The following is a 22224-nucleotide window of genomic DNA, read 5'->3' as shown; positions in this document are numbered from 1 at the left end:
ATGCCTGAAAAATGGAATATCTAAAGTGTGGGGTGGAAATATTCCTTAAGTCAACTTTTTAGATCAAGACTTTTTCCTTCCCTCCCCTCTCTCCTCTTCTCCTCTACTGTCCTCCCTTTTCCTCTCCCTTCCCCTTCTTTTCTTTTTGTGAAAGGGGTTTAGAGAGAGCCAACTTGGTGAATACAAGTTTTTCTTAAGTTGTACCTTTTATTAATGTGACCAGAATCTGAGTATACTGAATTTTAAACAGAGAAAAATGAACTGAGCTCATTTGTTCAGGGAAATTTTCATATTTAGGCTGAAATTGGATGTGTGGACTGACAAGTGCTAGTAGAGGGCCAAATTTTCTTCCTCTGCTCGAATGTTCTTCCTCCCATAGAACCATAGATTTTAGAGAACTTCAGAGATTTCCAGTGAAAATAAAGTCATTCAAAGATGAGTCACGGTTTGAGTATCAATCATCTTCAAGTTTCTGTAGGTTCATTTCTCAAGCTTGCTTTAGAAGTTGTTTGAATCACCACGTACCCAACCTTCAAGTGAAGAGGGAAAGTGAATCTTAGAATTCCTAGAATTTTGATTTTTGAAATGAGTATATCAGTCCTAGAATATTCTTATGCTTTCAGAACATGACCAAACTATAGATGTAAGTCCACATATGCTTATATGATTGTTCATGAAACCACAGACCTCGAAGTTAAAGCTATGAACTGTGGGCCTTGAAGGCCTAGCTCATTGGTAAAGCATATGTTGTAGCATATACAAGTTCAAGGGTTCACTCTCCAGCCAAAAAAAAAAAAAAAAAAAAAGCAAAAAGCTGAAATGATTGATAAAAGCCTTCAGCAAATAACACAAATGGAATATTCTTTAACAGAACTCACTTTCGTCCCATTTTTCCATCTGCTACTAGGCCTCAAAGTACTTTACTATTTTCATTAAACTTAATCAAACTTAAACTATGAACAATATTGACCTTCAAAACAGAACACTTTTGTATGCAAAAATTCAGTGGAGCTATTAGAACACTTTATTTTTAAAACCCTATTATCCGGTCAATGAAAATATCAAAGAGGCTCCACTGACAAGGGGTTTTTTGTTGTGAAACTCACTGTAGAAGACATTTTTCTGTCTCAGTGAGGAACTGCATTTCATCAGGTGAGTTTGCTTTACAAATTCAGTACAATTTTCACCAGCAAACGTCACAAAGTTCCTCATCCTCCACAACCAGTATATGTTTTTCTAATTAAAAAGTACCACTAAAGACCTTTGGGAAGGTTCTCTATTGGAGCAAACCTTCAAACAAGTGCATTTCATGTAAGTGAAACATGAGCAGCATGTTCTGGGTCAGGGAAAACATCCTGTAACCGATAACCCTAGGAGTAATTTTGAGTAGCACAAGGGCAACGTGAAGTTGAAACAAAGCTGGATTAGGAATTTGAGGAAAGAATCAATCCTTTAAACAGTTACAGCTGACAACGAAAGGAAGAAAACTCCCTAAAAGGCTAATAAATAATTCACAGTTCAATCTCAAGTATGAATGACTTTGTAGGCGAACCTCAGATTTTCAATCTACTCAAACACAATGAAAAAGGAGTCATTGATGTGTTTATTTTCTGTAGGTGAAGACTCACAACTCAACGAGTATTGTATTTACTACAGTAGAGTAAAATGTGACCAAATGGTGTTTTTACATGAATCCTAGGAGGAATACATTGTTTATGATCTCATTTGTTCTATAAAAGTTTACTGACCACTTACTACAGGCCAGGACCCTGGCATGTGCTAAGATTATAATGATAAACCAAGCAAATTTTATTCTTGTTATAGAATTTAGACAAATGTGACTGTGTTTAGCCTGTGCTGTGAGAAATGCTGAAGATTCCAGGGTGTACCTCAGGAGGTGACTGGCACAGGTAAGAGGGGTGGGAGCAGATGGGTCTGAAATTCCTGACCCATCTTTTCTCCAAACTTCAATCAGTTGCTCTTTCTGTTTTACCCATGAGCTACCTTAGAAGATTAAAGGTCCTGATGTTAAACAAGTTTAAAATTCAGAACAAGGTGGTGAAACTTCTCCCAAATATTCTCCTTTTCCCAGGCTGTTCTGTTCATTTTTTTCAACTGTACGCTTCATAAATATTAGATAACAGGGATTGTACTGAATGTTATATAAAGCAACTCATTGCATTTAAGCACTATTTTAATCTAGCAGTATTTTACAGTCGTTTCTACTGCCACACAATTAGGACTATTGGGATTACGCCTCTAGGTTACAGTTAATTCTCTGCAACCTCTTCCATAATTCCTGTGCTACTGAATTGAAGAGCATGCTCCTGGGCCAGGGAAAAGCCTTATGAAACTTAATAAAATTGAACTGTAAGGTTAGATTTAAGGCATGCATTGAAGTTATGTGCCTGGCCCATGATATTCTGTTTTCAAGTAGATGTACAGAACTCTTTGACTTTCAGTGGAAAATGAAAGAGTTAGTCTATTTTCACCTCACATACTAAACATGTTTGACCTACTGAGGTCTTTAAGTAGAAGAGGATAACACAATAGAAAACAAATTATTTTAATGAGTCAACTGTGTGTCTAGTCTTGAAAAAATGTCTTCAATATTACCTCACTCCAATTACAAACCAACTATTCATCAGATCTCATTAGTTAGATAAGCATGCCAAATTAAGTTTCATAATACTTAGCTCTGAGTGATTTTTAGAACAGAGCAAAGATTCATACACATTTTGTGCCTTCTGAGATATTAAAAAATTTTAGATGAAAGTTTTTAGTTTGAAAATTCCAGAATTTTTAACAACTTCAGATTGAATACCATCTTCCATGTACTTCATTTCAAATTTTAAAATATTTCTTTTTGTCTATGATTGACTGGAAAACATTAATGCATGGCACATATTTCCTCCAGACAGTGTACACAGGCAAGTGAGTAATCTTTAGTCTTGGTGAAAAATTATTTTGTTATCCTATAATAAAAATTTAGTAGTAAATGTGGAACATTCTTATAGATCATCCCTGACTTTCATTTATTATTTTTTCCTTCAGGATAAAAGATCCGGTTATCAGAATTGATAAGAGTTCAGGACCATACTTAAAAATTGATACAAAAGATAACTGAAAATAGAAATATAAGAGCATTTATCATCTTTTGCCAATGAAAGTAGCCTTGAACTTCAGTGCCTAATCTCTTGCAAATGGAAATTATAACACCTAAAGTTAGCCCTGGCCAGAAATAAAACTGAGAGGAAGTATATAAATACATATTTTTGATACCTCTAATCCCACTCACGTGTCCACTTGCTGGCAGAAGGGGCTGCCTTCTTCAGTACTCTGGTCTTAACACAGAGCTTTGTGCTTAACACCCATTTTCATGCCTGCCTTTCGTCAGTCTTCCTCCTTGTCAAGTTTCTGTTAATTAACTGAATTCAATCAGAACAATTAAATAATGCTATTGAGATTGAAATATATGATAAAAACATAACAAGTCTGCTAGGGCATAGGAAGTGAGGGATCCACATTTTAATAGGGTTGTTTTCAGACAAACCACTTGAATCATTAGAAAAGAAAATTGTTGACTCTAAAAACCAGAAAGGTACTTGAGGACCGATGCTTCTAGCAAAGTTCTCTCAAATCAAATAGTTCATAGGGCCCCAGCATTCTACCCACGAGGTCAGCCCTGCCTAGAGGTAAAAGAACCCTATTTTTTTTTTTTTTTAAACAGACTGCATTTTGGTTCCTTGTGCACAAATGGGGTAACATCACTTAGTTTCTATGGTTGTGCACAATGTAGATTCATACCATTCATGTAATCATACATGTACATAGGGTAATGATGTCTGTCTCGCTCCACCCTATCTTTTTTTTTTTTTTTTTTTGCGGTGCTGGGGATTGAACCCAGGGCCTTGTGCTTACAAGGCAAGCACTCTACCAATTGAGCTATATCCCCAGCCCTCATTCCACCCTATCTTAATCCTCCATCAAGCATTGATTAAGGAGGAATCACCAGTCACATGGACTGTGGGCACTTCTATAAACAGCTTAGAGATACGTGCAGGAAGGAGCGCTGTTCCTGTTCAGCTCAGTTTCACGAATATTTACTCGGCACTGAAGAGCATAAATGAAGCATTACAGGGGGTACTCTAATGTGAGCAGCAGGTCTCAGCCTTGCTGTTAGGAACAGGATCTGCTGCAATCAACTGTGGGAGAGAGGTGGAGTTATGACTAATACAGAAGGAACTGCTCATCCCTAGTAACTGATTTGAGCTCTTCATCTTGATGGTCAAAATCTCACTATGCCCCTGGCACGCCTTGCCTGTGAAGAGGTGGTACCCAGCAACAAAGGTTCAGTACCACAGATTGGAGAGGTGGGAAGTTATCTACAACTCTCCTGCATGCTTAGCAGCTATTGCTCCCAAGGCTTTTCCTTGGCCCAGGAGCATGCTCTACAATTTATAACAATTCATTCTGGTACCATGGATGGAAATTGCTGAGTGACTAGAAACTTCTTTTGAAGCTTCTTTATAAGTTCTCTTTATAGTGAAATTAAAATTACTTTAGGAGGATGGGGTGCAGATAAAGGAATGGTGATTAATGAATCTGAGGGAGGAAGCCTCTGCTAGGAATGTTTGGGAAAGGGTGTGAAGTATACAATGCCAGCCTGCAGATTCCCATGATACTGGGAATTGAAAACAGGGGTATTAAACACTGAACCATCCTTTTTTATTTATTTATTTATTTTGAAAACAGGTTCTTGCTAAATTACCTGGGGCCCCCCTAAATTGCTGAGGCTGGCTTTGAACTTGTGATCCTCCTGCCTCAGTCTCTCTAGTTGCTAGGATTACAAGCATGAACCACAGCTTGTCTCCATGGTACTTAGAGACCTCAGGATGAAGGAGACCATGTGAAGGATCAAAACAGACCATCTGCACAGAGACTGGAGTCTGTCATTACCCTTCTTATCAAATGTGCTTGAGCCCCGTGCAGATCTCCAGCACTGGTCTGCATGCCCCATGCCGATGCCACCTGTGCCACTGTCACACTACACATTGGGATGTCTCTCCTGCCATCTTGGATTATCCCTGATGATGACAACACCATCTTTAGTTGGGGCAGCTTCCATCCTGGAACACTTGCTGGAGACTAGAAGCTCATTATCAGGATACCTACAGGTTAGCCACTGCTGCTGACACCAACTTGGGAAGTGTCCGCTTACATCCAGGGATATCAGCCAGGTCTTGAAAGATCATCACCAAGGACCCAAGAGTCTTGGTTGCACCTGAGCTATTTCTGCTAGGTGTGCTAATAGCCACCATCTTGCTGCAGAGGGAGGACAGAGCCTTGCAAGGGATCGGTAGGTGGGAAGGGTGTGAGGGCATCTTGATCCTGCCTCCTTCAGCCAACCAGCCTGACACTCACTGGGATCCCAGAGACAACTCAGGAGCACTTGTTGGGACCCAACATCAGCCTGGTGCACGACTCCACTGAGCACCTGGTCCCACTGGTTTGGCAATCAACAAGGCCCTTCAGCTCCTCAATCCCCAGTCTCTCAACCATCCCCTAGCCACCAACCAGCCCAGCGCCTGCAGCTACGTGACTGGCACACAGTTTCAACACCTGGTCCTGATTTGCTCAATACAGAAAAACTTTCCTAGGCCCACGGGTCCCACCACTCAGCCTTCATGACCTCCAGGAAAAGAGGTTCCTGATTGGGAAGTCAAAAGGGCAGGGACAGGAGAGATACAATTTAGAGACAAAATTATAGACCAGGAATTGTGGGGTCCACAAGTGAGGGAAGGAGCAAAGATCAGGCTCCTGTGTCATACTAGTGTACCCCAAAGGAGAATCCTGAGGTGCAGTCTTCCAGATGGACCTGCGATTGCTATACCTGCCTCCAGGAGTCCCACCACCAAGTCTAATGCTCACCCCTTAGTAACTGTCATCATCCTGAGGGTGGAGTTACCAGCAAACTCCAGACAACCCCACCTATCAGAAGAGAAGGGAAGTAGAGAAGATACTGAACTCCAGCAGAAACAAGTGTTCAATTTTCCTTCAAACCTTTCTTTTTTTCTTTTCCCAATTTTTTTTTCTTTTTTTCATTTTCCACTCTCACATCCTCATCATCTTTGGAATCAAGTACCTTTCATGCATCAGGCTACTGAAGACTGAGAGTTTTGAATAGTATTTTACAGTTTTGTTGTAGATTTTTTTTTCTCACCCTATTTCCTCTTACTTATGTTTCCTTGGAATATCTTTCTCCCTTTTCTCATGCTAACAACCAACTTCTTTTTTTTTTAACTTTTATTTATTTTCATTAACATTCTTTTACAGTGATAAATATTTTTAAAACATTCTTTTCATACATGTATATAGGGTAATGATATCTGTCTCACAATCTACTGTCCTTCCCCTCCCTACCCACCCAACCCCTCCCCTCACTCCCCTCTGTACAATCCAAAATTCCTTCATTCTTCCCTACTCATCCCCCACTATGGATCAGCATCTGCTTATCAGAGAAAAAATTCAGCCTTTGGTTTTTTAGAATTGCCTTATTTCATGTAGTAAGATACTCTTCAGTTCCATCCATTTACCAGCAAATGCCACAATTTCATTCTTCCTCAAGGCTAAGTAATATTCCATTGTGTATTTGTACCATATTTTCTTTATCCATTCATCTGTTGAAGTATGGTTCCATACTTTCGCTATTGTGAATTGAGCTACTGAAAACATTCATGTGACTGTGTCACTGTAGTATGCTGATTTTAAGTCCTTTAGGTATAAACCAAGGAGTGGGATAGGTGGGTCAAATGGTGGTTCCATTCCAAGTTTTCTAAGGAATCTCTATTCTGCTTTCCAAAGTGGTTTCACTAACCTGCAGTCCCACCAACAATGTATGAGTGTACCTTTTTCCCCACATCCTCGCCAACACTTATTATTGCTTGTATTCTTGATAATTGCCATCCTAACTGGAGTGAGATGAAATCTTAGGGTAGTTTTGATTTGCATTTCTGTAATTGCAAGAGATAATGAACATTTTTTTTTGTATGTTCATCAATTGTATTTCTTCTTATGTGAAGTGTCTTGATTGGGTTATTTGGTTTTTTGGTGAACAACCAACTTCTTTTGATTCTGCTTTCACTCCTCCTATGATCTAGTAGCTCTATATTCTCACTTCTTACCTCATTTATATTACATCCTACACCCCTCCCACCTCCTTTTTCCACCTTTAAAAATTGTAGACCTTATTGCAAACCTATTGTTTATGCTGTAGATAATAATTGAACTCATCATCTCTGTTTATTATGACATTACTATTAACATCTTAACAGGGACTATTTGGTTTAAGGCTGCATATTGTTTGTATTGGGTGCTGTTAATATTTATCTCCCCCTTAAATGTGAGGTATTGGAAACCTGCAGAGACACTCTAAACCTATGGAGGGAAACTATTATACCTTGAATCCCCACTGCTAGAGGGTAAGATACACAAACAACATGAAAATTACAAGGAAAGAAAGCACCCCAAACAAATTAAGATGCTATATTAATAGAATCCATCAATAGTACAGTAGAAGAAATGTCAGAAAAGGAATTCAGAATGTACAAAATTAAAATGAACTGTAAACTACAGAATGACATAAGAGAGCAAATGCAGGCAACAAATGATCACTTAAATAAGGAGTTAAAAAAGCAAATACAGGAAGCAAAAGATTGTTATATTCTCTTCTTATCCCATTAACAGTTTCATCCTACACCCCTTCCCAAAGAGATAGTCTGAAAAAAAAAAAAAAAGACAACAACCAGAAATCCTTGAAATGAAGGGAACAATAAACAAAATTTAAAATTCAATAGAAAGCATCACCAACAGACTAGATCACTTGGAAGACAGAACCTCAGAAAATGAAGACAGAATGTTTAATCTTGAAAATAAAGTTGGCCACACAGAGAAGATGGTAAGAAATCATTAACAGAACTTCTAAGAAGTTATGGGATAACATGAAAAGACCAAATTAAGAATTACTTAACTGAGGAAGACACAGAGATACAAACCAAAGGAATGATCAACCTATTCAATGAAATAATATCAGAAAATTTCCCAAACCTGAAGAATGAAATGGAAAATCAAATACAAGAGGTTTACAGGATACCAGATGTACAAAATTACAACAGATCCACATCAAGCCACATTATAATGAAAATGCCCAACATACAAAATAAAGATAGAATTTTAAAGACCATGAGAGAAAAGTATCAGATTACATATAGGGGGAAACCAATACAGATATCAGAAGATTTCTCAGCCCAGCCCCTAAAAGCTAGAAGGGCTGGAACAATATATTTCAAACTCTGAAAGAACATGGTTGCCAGCCAAGAATCTTACACCCAGCAAAACTAACCTTCATATTTGATGATGAAATAAAATTCTTCCATGATAGACAAAAGTTAAAAGAATTTACAAATAGAAAGCCTACAAATAGAACATTCTCAGCAAAATATTCCACAAGGAGGAAATGATAAACAAAAATGTAGGTCAGCAAAGGGAGGAACTATCTTAAAGGAAAAACCAATCAAAGAAGAAACCAAGTCAAGTTAAAAACCAAAAATAAGCCCAAATGACTGGGAATGCAAATCATATCTCAATAATAACCCTGAATGTTAATGGCCTAAACTCACTAATCAAAAGATACAGACTGGCAGATTGGATTTATAAAAAAGATCCAAAAATATGCTATCTTCAAGAGACTCATCTCATAGGAAAAGACATTCACACACTGAAGGTGAAAAAATGGGAAAAAATATATCATGCCCAAGGACTCAGTAAAAAAGCAGGGGTTTCCATCCTTATATCAGATAAAATGGACTTCAAGCCAAAGTTAGTTAGAAGGGATAAGGAAGGACATTTCATACTGCTTAAGGAAACCATAAATCAACAAGACATAACAATAGCAAATATTTATACCCCAAACAATGGAGAATTTATGTACATCAAACTCCTCTCCATTTCAGGAATCAAATAGACCACAACACAGTAATACTGGGTGACTTTAACACACCTCTCTCACCACTGGATAGATCTTCCAAACAAAAACTGAAAAAAGAAACCACAGAATTCAATAATACAATCAATAATTTAGACTTAACAGATATATATAGAATATTCCATTCATCAATGAGCAAATACACTTTTTTCTCAGCAGCACATGGATCCTTCTCTAAAGTAGACCATATGTTATACCACAAAGCAGCTCTTAGCAAATACAAAAATAAATAGATACTACCTTGCATTCTATCAGATCGTAATGTAATGAAATTAAAAATCAATGATAAAATAAAAAAATAAAAACTACTTCAACACCTGGAGACTAACTAATATGCTATTGAATGATGCATGGATAACAGAAGACATCAGGGAGGAGATTAAAAACTTCTTAAAGGTAAATGAAAACACCAGTACAACATATCAAAATCTCTGGGACACTATGAAAGCACTACTAAGAGGAAAATTAATTGCATGGATCTCATTCAAGAAAAGAATAAAAAGTCCACAAATAAATGACCTAACATTACATTTCAAAGCCCTAGAAAAAGAATAGATCAACACCAAAATAGTAGATGACAGGAAATAATCAAATCAGTGCTGAAATCAATGAAATTGGAACAAGAGAAACGATTTTAAAAATTGACAAAACAAAAAGTTGGTTCTTTGAAAAAGTAAACAAAATTGATAAACCCTTAGCCATATTAAGGAAGAGGAGAGAAACACTCAAATTACTAAAATTCATGATGATAAAGGAAATATTACGACAGACACTATTGAAATAGAAAACATAATTAGAAACTGTTTTGAAAATCTATACTCCAACAAAATAGAAAATCTTGAAGACATCAACAAATTTCTAGAGGCATATGATCCACACAAACACAATTTAAACAGATCAATTTCAAGCAATAAAATAGAAGAAACCATCAAAAAGTCTACCAACCAAGAAAAGCCTGGAACCAGACGGATTCTCAGCTGAGTTCTACAAGATCTTCAAGGAAGAACTAATATCAATACTCAAGTATTCCATGAAATAGAAAAGGAGGGAACTCTTCCAAACTCATTCTATGAGGCTAGTACCACCCTGATACCAAAACCAGACAAAGACACATCAAAGAAAGAAAGCTTCAGACCAAAATCCCTGAAGAACATAGATGCAAAGATTCTTAACAAAATTCTGGCAAATTACATACAAAATTAAAAAGATAGTGTACCATGATCAAGTGGGGTTCCTCCCAGGGATGCAAGGTTGGGTCAACAACCAGAAATCAATAAATGTAATTCATCACATTGATAGACTTAAAGTTAAGAATCACATGATTATTTCAATAGATGCAGAAAAAGCACTTGACAAAATACGTCACCCCTTCATGCTGAAAACATTAGAAAAAATAGGGATGGTGGGAACATTCCTCAACATTGTAAAAGCTATCTATGCTAAGCCCATGGCCAACATCATTCTAAATGGAGAAAAACTGAAAGCATTCCCTCTAAAAACTGGAACAAGGAAGGGATGCCCTCTTTCATCACTTCTATTCAACATTGTCCTAAAACTCTAGTGAGAGCAATTACACAAACCAAGGAAATTAAAGGGATACGAATAGGAAAAGAAGAACTCAAACTATCACTATTTGCTGACGACATGATTCTGTATTGAGAGGATCCAAAAAATTCCACCAGAAAACTTCTAGAATTACTAAATGAATTCAACAACGAAGTAAGCAAGATACAAAATCAACACTCATAAATCTAATGCATTTATATTCATAAGTGATGAATTCTCCGAAAGAGAAACTAGGAAACTACTTCGTTCACAACAGCCTCAAAAAATAAAATACTTGGGAATCCATCTAACAAAATAGGTGAAAGACCTCTACAATGAAAACTACAGAACACTAAGGAAAGAAATTAAAGAAAATCTTAGAAGATGGAAAGATCTCTTATGTTTTTGGATAGGCAAGATTAATATTGTCAAAATGGCCATACTACCAAAAGTACTACACAGATTCAATGCAATTCCAATTAAAATCCCAATGATGTACCTCATAGAAATAGAGAAAGCAATCATGAAATTCATTTGGAAGACTAATAGACCCAGAATAGCCAAAGCAATACTTAGCAGGAAGAGTAAAGCAGAAGGTAACACAATACGAGATCTTAAACTATACTACAGAACTATAGTAACAAAAAAAATGGCATGGTGTGGGTACCAAAATAGACAGGTAGACCAATGATACAGAATAGAAGACACAGAGACAAACTCACATAAATACAATTTTGTCATACTAGACAAAGGTGCCAAAAATATACAATGGAGAAAAGATAGTTTATTCCACAAATGGTACTGAGAAAACTGGAAATCCATATGCAGCAAAATGAAATAAACCCCTATCTCTAACCCTGCACAAAACTCCACTTAAAATGAATCAAGGACCTAGGAATTAGACCAGAGACCCTGCACCTAATGGAAGAAAAAGTAGGCCCAAATCTTCATCATGTGGGCATAGGACCAAACTTCCTTAACAAGTATCCCAAAGTGCAAGAAATAAAATAAAAAATCAATAAATGGGGTGGATTCAAACTAAAAAAATTTTTTCTTAGCAAAGGAAACAATCAATAACATGAAGAGGGAGCCTACAGAATGGGAGAAAATCTTTACCACATGCACTTCAGATACAGCACTAATCTCCAGGATATGTAGAGAACTCAAAACACTTAACACCAAAAATACAAATAACCCAATCAGTAAATGGGCTTAGGAACTGAGCAGACATTTCACAGAAGATATGCAATCGATCAACAAATATATGAAAAAATGTTCAACATCTCTAATAATTAGAGAAATGCAAATCAAAACTAACCTAAGATTTCATCTCACTCCAATTAGAATGGCGATTATCAAGAATACAGACTGCAGTGTGGAGGTCGTTGGAATCACAAGCTAGCTGCCAGTTCCTGTGCCTGCCCGCCTGCGCTCCGCCAGCCCCAGCCATGCTCTCAGCCCTTGCCAGCCAGCTGGGGCCGCTGTCCACCAAAGCTTCAGCACTCATCCCAGAACAATGCTAAAGTAGCTGTACTTGGGGCCCCAGAGGAATTGGAGCCCCTCTCACTCCTCCTGAAGAACAGCCCCCTTATGAGTCGCCGGACCCTCTATGACATCTCTCACACACCTAGGGTGGCTGCCGATCTGAGCCACAGGGAGACCAGAGCAACTGTGAAAGGCTACCTCGGACCTGACCAGCTGCCAGACTGCCTGAAAGGCTGCGATATGGTAGTGATTCCGGTCGGAGTCCCCAGAAAACCAAGCATGACACGAGATGACCTGTTCAGCACCAACGCAACAATCGTGGCTACCCTGGCTGCTGCCTGTGCCCGTGCCCAGCATTGCCCTGAAGCCGTGGTCTGCATCATTTCCAATCCAGTTAACTCCACCATCCCAATCACAGCAGAAGTCTTTAAGAAACACGGAGGGTACAACCCCAATAAGATCTTCGGTGTGACAACCCTGGACATTGTCAGAGCTAACACTCTCGTTGCAGAGCTGAAGGGTTTGGATCCAGCTTGGGTCAGCGATCCTGTCAATGGCGGCCATGCTGGGAGGACCATCATCCCCCTGACCTCTCAGTGCACCCGCAAGGTGGACTTTCCCCAAGGCCAGCGCTCACTGGACAGATCTAAGAGGCGGGCACAGAGGTGGTGCAGGCTAAAGCTGGAGCAGGCTCTGCCACCGTGTCCATGGCCTACGCCGGTGCCCGTTTGTCTTCTCCCTTGTGGATGCCATGAACGGCAAGGAAGGAGTGGTTGAGTGCTCCTTCGTGAAGTCCCAGGAAACAGACTGCACCTACTTCTCCACACCCTTGCTGCTGGGGAAAAAGGGTCTGGAGAAGAACCTGGACATCAGCAAAGTCTCCTCCTTTGAAGAGAAGATGATCGTGCAGGCCATTCCTGAGCTAAAAGCCTCCATCAAGAAAGGAGAAGACATCTCTAGTAATAAGAGAAATGCAAATCAAAACCACCCTAAGATTCCATCTCACCCCAATTAGAATGGCGATTATCAAGAATACAAGCAACAACAGGTGTTGGCGAGGATGTGGGGAAAAAGGTACACTCATACATTGCTGGTGGGGCTGCAAATTAGTGCAGTCACTCTGGAAAGCAGTGTGGAGATTCCTTAGAAAACTTGGAATGGAACCACCATTTGACCCAGCTGTCCCACTCCTTGGCCTATACCCAAAGGACTTAAAATCAGCATACTACAGAGAGACAGCCACATCAATATTCATAGCTGCTCAATTCACAATAGCCAGATTGTGGAACCAACCTAGATGTCCTTCAATTGATGAATGGATAAAGAAACTGTGGTATATATATACAATGGAATATTACTCAGCCATAAAGAATGATAAAATTATGGCATTTGCAGGCAAATGGATGAAATTGGAGAATATCATGCTAAGTGAGATAAGCCAATCTCAAAAAGCCAAAGGACAAATGATATCGCTAATAAGTGGAGGATGACACATAATGGGGGGGAGGGAAGGGTTAGTGTTAGGGTTAGAGTTAGGGTTAGGGAGGGGGGCAAGTATGGAGGAAGGAAGCACTGTATAGAGGGAAAAGAGGGGTTGGAGGGGTGGGGCTAAGGGAAAAAATAACAGAATGAATCAAACAACATTACTCTATGTAAATTTATGATTACACAAATGGTATGCCTTTACGCCATGTACAAACAGAGAATCAACATGTATCCCATTTGTTTACGATAAAAAATAAATAAATAAAAAAATGAGAAAATGTATCCAAAAAGGCAGATACATTTGAATTTCAAGAAAAAAAGGATTATGTTTTTAATTATTAAAATAGAATGCTTACATTTTTATTCCCCTGGAAAAAAAAAAAAAAAAAAAAAAAAAGGAGAAGACTTCGCCAAGAGCATGAAATGAGGTGCAGGCGACGAGCAGCAGCTTCCTTAACTCATGATGGCATCACATCTCAGGAAAGCGGTTCGGATGCCTTGCATTTAATTTACTTCGATGATGGTTATTGTATCAATGTTATCATCCTTTGCAAATTGTGGCTGGTCTATTGGTGCGACAATAAAAGCGATTCTGACTTAAAAAAAAAAAAAGAAAAGAATACAAGCAACAATAGGTACTGGCGAGGATGTGGGGGGAAAGGTACACTCATACATTGCTGTTGGGACTGCAAATTTGTGCAACCACTCTGGAAAGCAGTGTGGAGATTCCTCCAAAAACTTAGAATGGACCCCCCCCATTTGACCCAGCTATCCCACTCCTCAGTTTATACCGAAAGGACTTAAATCAGCACACTACAGTGACGCAGCCACATCAATGTTTATAACAACTCAATTCAAAATAGCTAGATTGTGGACCCAATCTAAATGCCCTTCAGTAAATGAATGGATAAAGAAACTGAGGTGTATACACACAATGGAATATTACTCAGCCTTGAAGAAAAATAAAATTATGGCATTTGCAGGTAAACGAATGGAGTTGGGGAATATCATGCTAAGTGAAATAAGCCAATCCCCAAAAACCAAAGGCCGAACGTTTTCTCTGGTAAGTGGGTGCTGAAACATATGGGGGGTAGGGGGCAGTAAGGCAAAAATGGAGGAAAGTTGAGTCGTGTAGAGGGAAATGAGGGGAAGGGAGTAACAGGGGATAGGAAAGACAGTGAAATGAGACAAACATAATTACCCTGTGTACATGTATGATTACATGAATGGTGTGACTCTACATTATGTACAACAAGAGAAATAAAAAGTTTTACTCTATTTGCGTACAATGAATCAAAATGCATTCTGCTATCATGTATAACTAAATAGAACAAACAATAAAAATAAATAAATAAAATAAAGTAAAAAGGATTGGAGATGTAACTCAGTGGTAGAGTAGCCCTGGTTCAATCCCCAGTACCACACGCTCACACACACAGTGAAAGCTAAATTATTCTTTTAACATAGTGTTGAATTCATTTTGCTAATAATTTGCTCAATGTTTTCACATCTAATGTCTTAGGCAAAACTGGTTTGTAGATCCTCTTCTTTGTGTTATCTTCTACCATTGACAGGATTTGATGTCATTTGTTAAGCTATTTTCCCAAATATTAAAATTGCTTTCTTCCTCCTCCACTCCCCATCCTAAGAACTACGAATATGGTTCAGGAGATATTGGAGGATTGAAAGAACACAACCGTAAGACCCTCCAGGCCCAGAGTCATTTTCAGGAGGCAACAATGAATAATTTCTAAAGTTTCCTCCATGCTTATTAGTCTACTCAGGTATTATCAATTATTAATATTACCATTTTAGTAATTTTGGGTTTTCTTTGTTTAATTTTTTTGTTGCTAGGGACTGAACCCAGAGTTTCACACATGCTAAGAAAATTCTCTACTACTGAACTACATCCTCAGCCTTTCTTGTAGCAATTTTGATAAATTAATATTTTTTGCAAAAATCATATATTTTATCCATTGAATACTACACAGTATGTTTAAATTTTCCATATCTATTCTTATACCCTATATTTTATTTCTAGTTTTAATTTATATATTCTTTTCTTCTTCTTTAAAATTATCAGAAGTTTGCTTTATTGCTGCTTTTCAGAGATCCAGTTCTTTGATGTTTTATTCTATTTCTCTAATTCATTAATGTCTCCTTTTTTCCATGTTATCTTACTTTCCTTAAGTTTATATTATTCTTTAAAAATTCATTTAATTGAATCTTTTACTTCATCTATTTTCTTTTATAATTAAAAACATTTAAGGTTAAAAAAACACACACAAAAAAACAAATGTGCTTAATTCCAGAGGCAGTCAGCAAGTCCATCTGAAGACTCAAGGTCCACCCTACTAGTCTACACCCGTCCAGAGAATTAATGACACATCTGCCAGAATAAGACATTTAAAGTTTTCACAGGGGCCCAAGGAGAGGAAGGATTGATGGAGAAAGAAGGTCTGCTTGCCAGGTGTGTAGGAAGCCATGAGAGGACACCTTGAAGTCATCTAGAAAATAAGTAGAGCCAGGATCCTGACAGATTAACTAGGAACCAAAAGCCACCAAAATGATTAAGCTTTGACCTTTTGATAGGGTGGGGGATGGGAATTTACAGAGGTTCACAACTGTACATCTGTATACAGATGGGGTACCGCCAAGCCTATGGAAGGCAAGAAGCATCCTGGATGTCTCTGCTGGGGACTCCACTGCCCTGGTCCTTGCTCACTCATACTTGTAGCCCTGCTTCCCCGTGGAAAACTTCTGTGATGCTCAGGAGAAGTGAGATTCCTGGCAGAAAGGGTTCCTCTATTTTCTAGACAGCCTCATGGGCCACTGTCAAAAATGGGACCAGGAAGTCTCAAATCCCTTCTGACCCCCAGCAGAATCCCCACGAACCAATGCAAGGCCAGCAGTCGGTCCCTTGGAAGTAGCAGTGAAAGGCTGCGAGTGCAGGGAGCCAGACTCAATAGGACAAATGAAGAACAAGTGGGATTCGGGTTTGACTGGGGACCAGGCAGGGTGATCACAGGGTCCTTGCTGGGGACCAGGGTGAGCACCCGGCAATAGTAGTCTTGGGGGCAAATCTGAGCAGCATGGGGCCTCGCTCCAACAGGAGGGAACAGTCAAAGTTGACACAGCCCCTGGACTTAGGGTTGGTTTTAGTTCAGGCCATGAAAAGGTTGGGATGGGAACGCTGCTGACAGAGAACGAGGAGCGGAGTTTTAAAGGGCTTGGATGGGACTAGGTCGGTCCGAGAAAAGAGGGGATAAGGCCTCGGGCATGAGAAAAGAATAAAAAGAAGGGGAAGGAAAGAGAAGGAAGGTGGGCCAGTGCTGCAGGGGTCTGGCTGCTCCCCAGGACTTGGGCAGCAGGAAGAAGACAGGCCCTCACACCCTGCTTCTGCCCTCCCCAGGCCGGACGAGTTGCCCCACGTGGCCATCTTTGTGAACACAGGTGTTGGGAAGAAGCGGTTGGACTTCGTGTAGGCAGAGATCTTCTTCAGGCCCTGCGAGTGGAGAGAGGAAGCAGGAGCTCAGGGCTGCTGACCCTGGGCTGGAGCAGCCACTCCAGGAGCAGCCTGGCCAAAAGCACAGCACAGTCAGCTCACGTCCTCAGCTCTGGAAGGACACTCTTCAATTTCTTGTGACTGAGGGAAAATGGCCCCTATGCAAGGTGTTTTATACCCACTAGAAATTACAATATAGGTTTAGAAAATCCACTCCACAATCCTGCAAGATTAATTCTATGTTCAGCATTTATCAGCAGAGAACAATAGAGAAGTTAAGGAACTTCCTCATGCTCACACAGCTAGTAAGTTGAATGGACTGGATGGAACCTGGCTCTGTGTCTCCAATTCTGGGATCTCTCTGCTGCACTTTCCCCTTGTCCTCCCCATAGTGGGAACTGTCACTTTTTGTCTGTGCAAACATTCTCCTTTTTCATGGGAATGCTTCTGGCATGTGTGGGTTAAAGCAAGAAGATGGATTTAGCAGGACAAAGGGGCTCAAAATATAGTTGTGCAACTTAGAAGAGAGCCCAGGTCTCACCCAGTGACTCAGCAAATCCTGGGTGAAATTAGACAGGGGCAGTGAACAAACTTGAAAGGCCAAGTCACCTTTAATCATTCCCCTGAAGCCGAAAGTTCAAACTGTTGTGCCTGTTAAGTGAAACCAATCTCACTCTATCGCAACCTACCTCATCTCCAGCCCTGCTACAGACCAGGCCATAAGGCCTTCTGTTATATCCTGCGCTTCTCTCCAGGAAAGTGCAGTGCTCAGATCATTTCAAAAGGGGTCAAAGAGATGCAGGACTGCCTGCACTCCACAAACCAGGCCCAGCAGGCCTCAGGCTGCAGCCTTCCCCTCTTCCTGCCCCACCCACACTGTCCTGCCAACCCTGGCACAGTCCCCAAGGCCGCTCAGCCTGGAGCAGATCCCGAGCTGAGGAGAACTGGCTAGGAAAGCAGATCATCAGAGAGTGGGAGAGGGAAACAGATCCAAGGCTGAATTAACTGTTGCACTGTCACCTCAGATTCTCAAATCTCTACTGAATGTTTGTTGGTGACAAACAAGTGGATTTTGGACTGGGGTCATAGCTCAGTGGTAGAGTGCTTGCCTAGCATGTGTGAGGCACTGGGTTCAATTCTCAGCACCACATATAAATAAATAAAATAAAGGTTCATCGACAACTTAAAAAATACCAAAAACAAAACAAACGGACCTGGGGTGACTCGTGATTGGCAGTGAGGTGAGCTGCAGGCTGTGATCCCTAGCTCCCAGGTGTTCCATGGGCACCTTGTAGTTAGGGGGTGCCTGCTGTTTCCTGATGCACTCAGTCCTACGATGGGGGCATCTTTACATGTCCCACTGAACCTGGCAGTTAACCTTATACAGAGAAGATCAGTGAATGTGAGTGAAAATAAGTGTATGACCCAATGTCACGGACATAAAATTGAAGGCATCGAGGGGAGGGAAGAAAAGCGTAAGAGTGAAGGCAGCCGTCCCACCATAGAACACCTCTGTAAAATCCTCCCACAGGGCCCTACGTATATTCAACTTCAGCCCCAATCACAGCCCAGGGATCTCTGTGCCTCCCTAGTCAGGCATCTGATGGAGCAAAGCCTAGTCCAGATCAGGTTATGGCTTTTCCTTTAAACAGAAAATAGGGAGGGGCACTTAGAAGCCAGAGGTTGACAGGGAGCCCAGCACAGCCTCCTGGCACTGGGACCTGGAGCTAATGACTTAACTTGTACAGTCCCAGTTTCCATATCTGTTCAACAGAACTGGTCATTCTGTCAACCCTGTAGGAGTGTTGTAATGATAAATTTGACACAATAAATGTATGGTGTGAGCATGTGTCCCAGAGCAAAGCCAGTACTCAGTAAAGGTCATTATTTTTCATTTTAGTCGGACTTTAGGAAAGTGTTGTGAAAGGGATTAGGAAAAAAGAATGTCCATAAAACAAGAAGTCTTTGCAACGGAAACACTTCCAAAGACTTTAGCTCAGAGGAGGTTCAGGTGAAGGACATTATAAGCAAAAAAGTCCCCACAAGTGATCTGCAAAAGATCAAGAATGAGGGGCACACAACTCTACTCCTCTAGAACAATGACAGCTCCCCATTGCCTTCCCTTTTGCCTTGTCCCTGACAAACTATGGCCTCTTCTCCAGAAATGGTGAGAAGAGCTTCACCTTCTCAGAGAGGCCTTCTGAGTCCTCTGGCTTCTGTTTCTCCTGAGGCAGAAAATAGCTGTCACCAACATCAGACAGGAGCTCCCTGCCAGAGAGGCTGGCATCACCAGTGGTGTACATGGCCCCAGCTGCCAGGGCTGAGCTTCCATCTTCCCTGAGCCTGGGAATGTGTAAGTGTCCAAACTTCCATATGGGTATTTATTAGACTGGTACTGGTACCAGAATCTATCTGTCAGAGGTCATGTAGAAACAAAGAAGAATACAACACCATCCCGGAATCTATCAGCATTTAATGATTCAACAGAGCTTCCTATGCGGGGATCCAACGGCAACTCTGGGGAGAATGGCTTCTATTCTACGATTGGAGGGGCGTGAATAATAGAACCTTCAATGATACAATTTTATATTATGATGGACGCTGGTGGCAGCAATGGGAACATCCTTGAGGCTAAGTAGCCTTCGTGGGTTCAAATGAGAAACAGGACTCTTGAAGACTCTTGCAGATGGAAATTCAAGAGTCCTGACTCCTGATGGTAGTCCTGCCTGCCCCAGCTCAGCAGAGGACACAAGATGACTCACGAAGTCTGGACTATAACAGATTGACCAGAGCCAGAAGATGCTTTCTTGCCCCTGCATTTCCCTAGGGCAGGGGACATGAAGGCTTGAAGGTTGCCAGGGGGGACAATCTCAAACAACCCTATACTGTAGTCAACCCCACTCACAGTTTGTGCTCATGGGCAGTTAGTACAGGTGGCACTACTCTCTGTGGTGCTGTGACTAGCTGGAGCCACACACTGAATCACCAGTGGGATGTCTGCCTGCGATGCCTGCCACTCTGCCTCCCCTGTGCAATAGGAACTTGCTTCCTTGCCTTGGGCTAGTTCTCTCTCTCCTTCCCATCCTCCTGATTCAGCTTCAGCCAAGGCCAGGAGGAAGCACCCTAGGGGATGGCAGGGCCACATGTGGAAGGAGCCTCAGGCCCTGTGTAACTCCATGGCACAGGGCCACCCCACCACCTGCACTCCTCCCACGGACCTGCTGCCTGACACAAGGACCAACTGCCCCCCAGAAGCTGCAGTCTTGGGGTCTCCTTCACCTTAAGTGTTCTCTACTAGCACCATGGGAATGGAGGTACCTGAGGTGTGGAAGTGTAGTGGCCACCAGGTGATCACAGACTATAGCAGCAGACTCAGGCAGACACCCTTTCCGGGAAGCCTGTCTCCTTTCCCCATTCTAGAAGGGCAAGAGGTACACTGAGCAGAGAATGAGCCTGTCACCAGGTACCAAACAGTCCCAAGTCTCAGGTTCCAGCCACATCAAGCCATCTGTTTTGGTTGCCTGGGTTTGAAGTTTATGCCTTCCACTTATACCCAAGACTGAAGTGTATGTTTTTATCTTTTCTAATTTTGGCCACAATGTTCAGAAAACTATTTTCCTTTGCGATTGCTTTCCTTTATTACATCTTCCAAACACTTAGGTAATGATGGAGTTATTTTAAATTCTTTCCTTTTATAATCTATATTCACCTTTAAAATTTCAAATCTACTGCCAGACATGGTTGTAGACATCTATAAGTAATCCTGCTAGCTCTGGAGACTGAGGCAGGAGGATCACAAGTTTGAGATCAGCTTTGCCCACTTAACAAGATCCTGTTTCAAAACAACAACAACAACAAAAATGAAATAAAAATTAGAAAATCAAGAAAGCACTGAGGATGCAGGTGATTTGTATGAATAATAAAGCTTGAGAAGCACTGTTAAAGAAATAAAAGACTAGGGAGGTAGCTCAGTAATACAGAACCACTGGGCTCAATCCCCAGTACCATTAATATATATGTATGTACATATATATTAATATATATAATAATAAATGTAAAATAAAATTTCAAATCTAATATGGTAGCTTTATATAGCTTTGGTTTTTGTTTCATGTGTTTTTATTGATAGTGGAGATTGAACCCAGGGACACTCTACCACTGACCTACATCTCCAAACTTTTCTAAAAATTTTATTTTGAAAGAGGGTCTCAACCTTGCAATCCTCCTGCATCAGTCTTCCATGTGGTTAGGATTACAGGGGAGCACCACCACACTTGGCTTATCTTGTTCTTTTAAATTTGAGCTTCTAGATCAGGGATCAGGAAAGTGCAACCATCTGTTGTTTGTTTTGTCTCGTTATTCATTCATTGGGGTTGCTGTGGTAAACAAATCATACCTTTTGAATTACCTTTTACCCATTTGAACTGTTCAGTAATTATTATGTACATTCGTAATATTGTGCCTCCATCACCATCATCCATCTCTTGAACTCTTTTTGTCTTGTGAAAATGGAAGTTTTACCCATTAAACAATAACTCCCCATTCCCTTCCCTCTTTAGCTTCTGGAAACCACCCTTTTACTTTCCATCTCTCAGACTGTGAATACCCTGCTTCCTTCTTAGAAGTGGAATCATGAAGTTTTAGAATTTTTGTGACTTCTCTATTTCAATTACCATAATGCACTCAAGGTTCATCCATATTTTATCATGTGTTGAAATTTCCTTCAATACTGAATAACATCCCTTTGTATTTACATACCATATTTTGCTTATCCATTCATGGATAAATGTAGGTGGATTCATGGTGTGCATCCATATTTTACTGTTGTAAATAATGCTGGTATAGACATGGGTATACACATATATAATTGAGAATACCTATTTGAGAGGTTCTTTGACTTCTTTTGAGTACATACCCAAAATTGGAATTGGTGCATCACAAAATGCTTCTATTTTTTTGTTTTTTGGGGAACCGCCATATTGATTTCCACAGTAGCTATACCATTTTACTTTCCCACCTACAGAAGAAAAGATTTTCAATCACTCTGTACAATTACCAAATCTATCACTGTTGGCTTTTTGACAGTAGTCATCCTAATGTGTTTAAGGTAGAGTGTCATTGTAGTTTTGAGTTACATTACTCCAGCGATTAGTGATGTTGA

General features: G+C 40.3%; 1 protein-coding gene and 1 pseudogene across 6 annotated transcripts in view; one reads left to right on the top strand and one right to left on the bottom strand.

The window, feature by feature from the left end:
• Window positions 1–22224, bottom strand: part of GSTM4 (glutathione S-transferase mu 4) — a 77825-nt gene that overhangs the window by 22882 nt on the left and 32719 nt on the right. The gene's annotated exons all lie outside the window — the stretch shown is intronic.
• Window positions 12037–13301, top strand: LOC306667733 (malate dehydrogenase, mitochondrial-like; annotated as a pseudogene). Its single transcript has one exon. The product of its transcript is annotated as a malate dehydrogenase, mitochondrial-like (transcript).

This window comes from Sciurus vulgaris (assembly GCF_902686455.1).
Source record: "Sciurus vulgaris genome assembly, chromosome: 1".
NCBI classification, from domain to species: Eukaryota; Metazoa; Chordata; class Mammalia; order Rodentia; family Sciuridae; genus Sciurus; species Sciurus vulgaris.
Note: the sequence above shows the minus strand (reverse complement) of the source record. Positions and strands in the feature narration are given on the sequence as shown.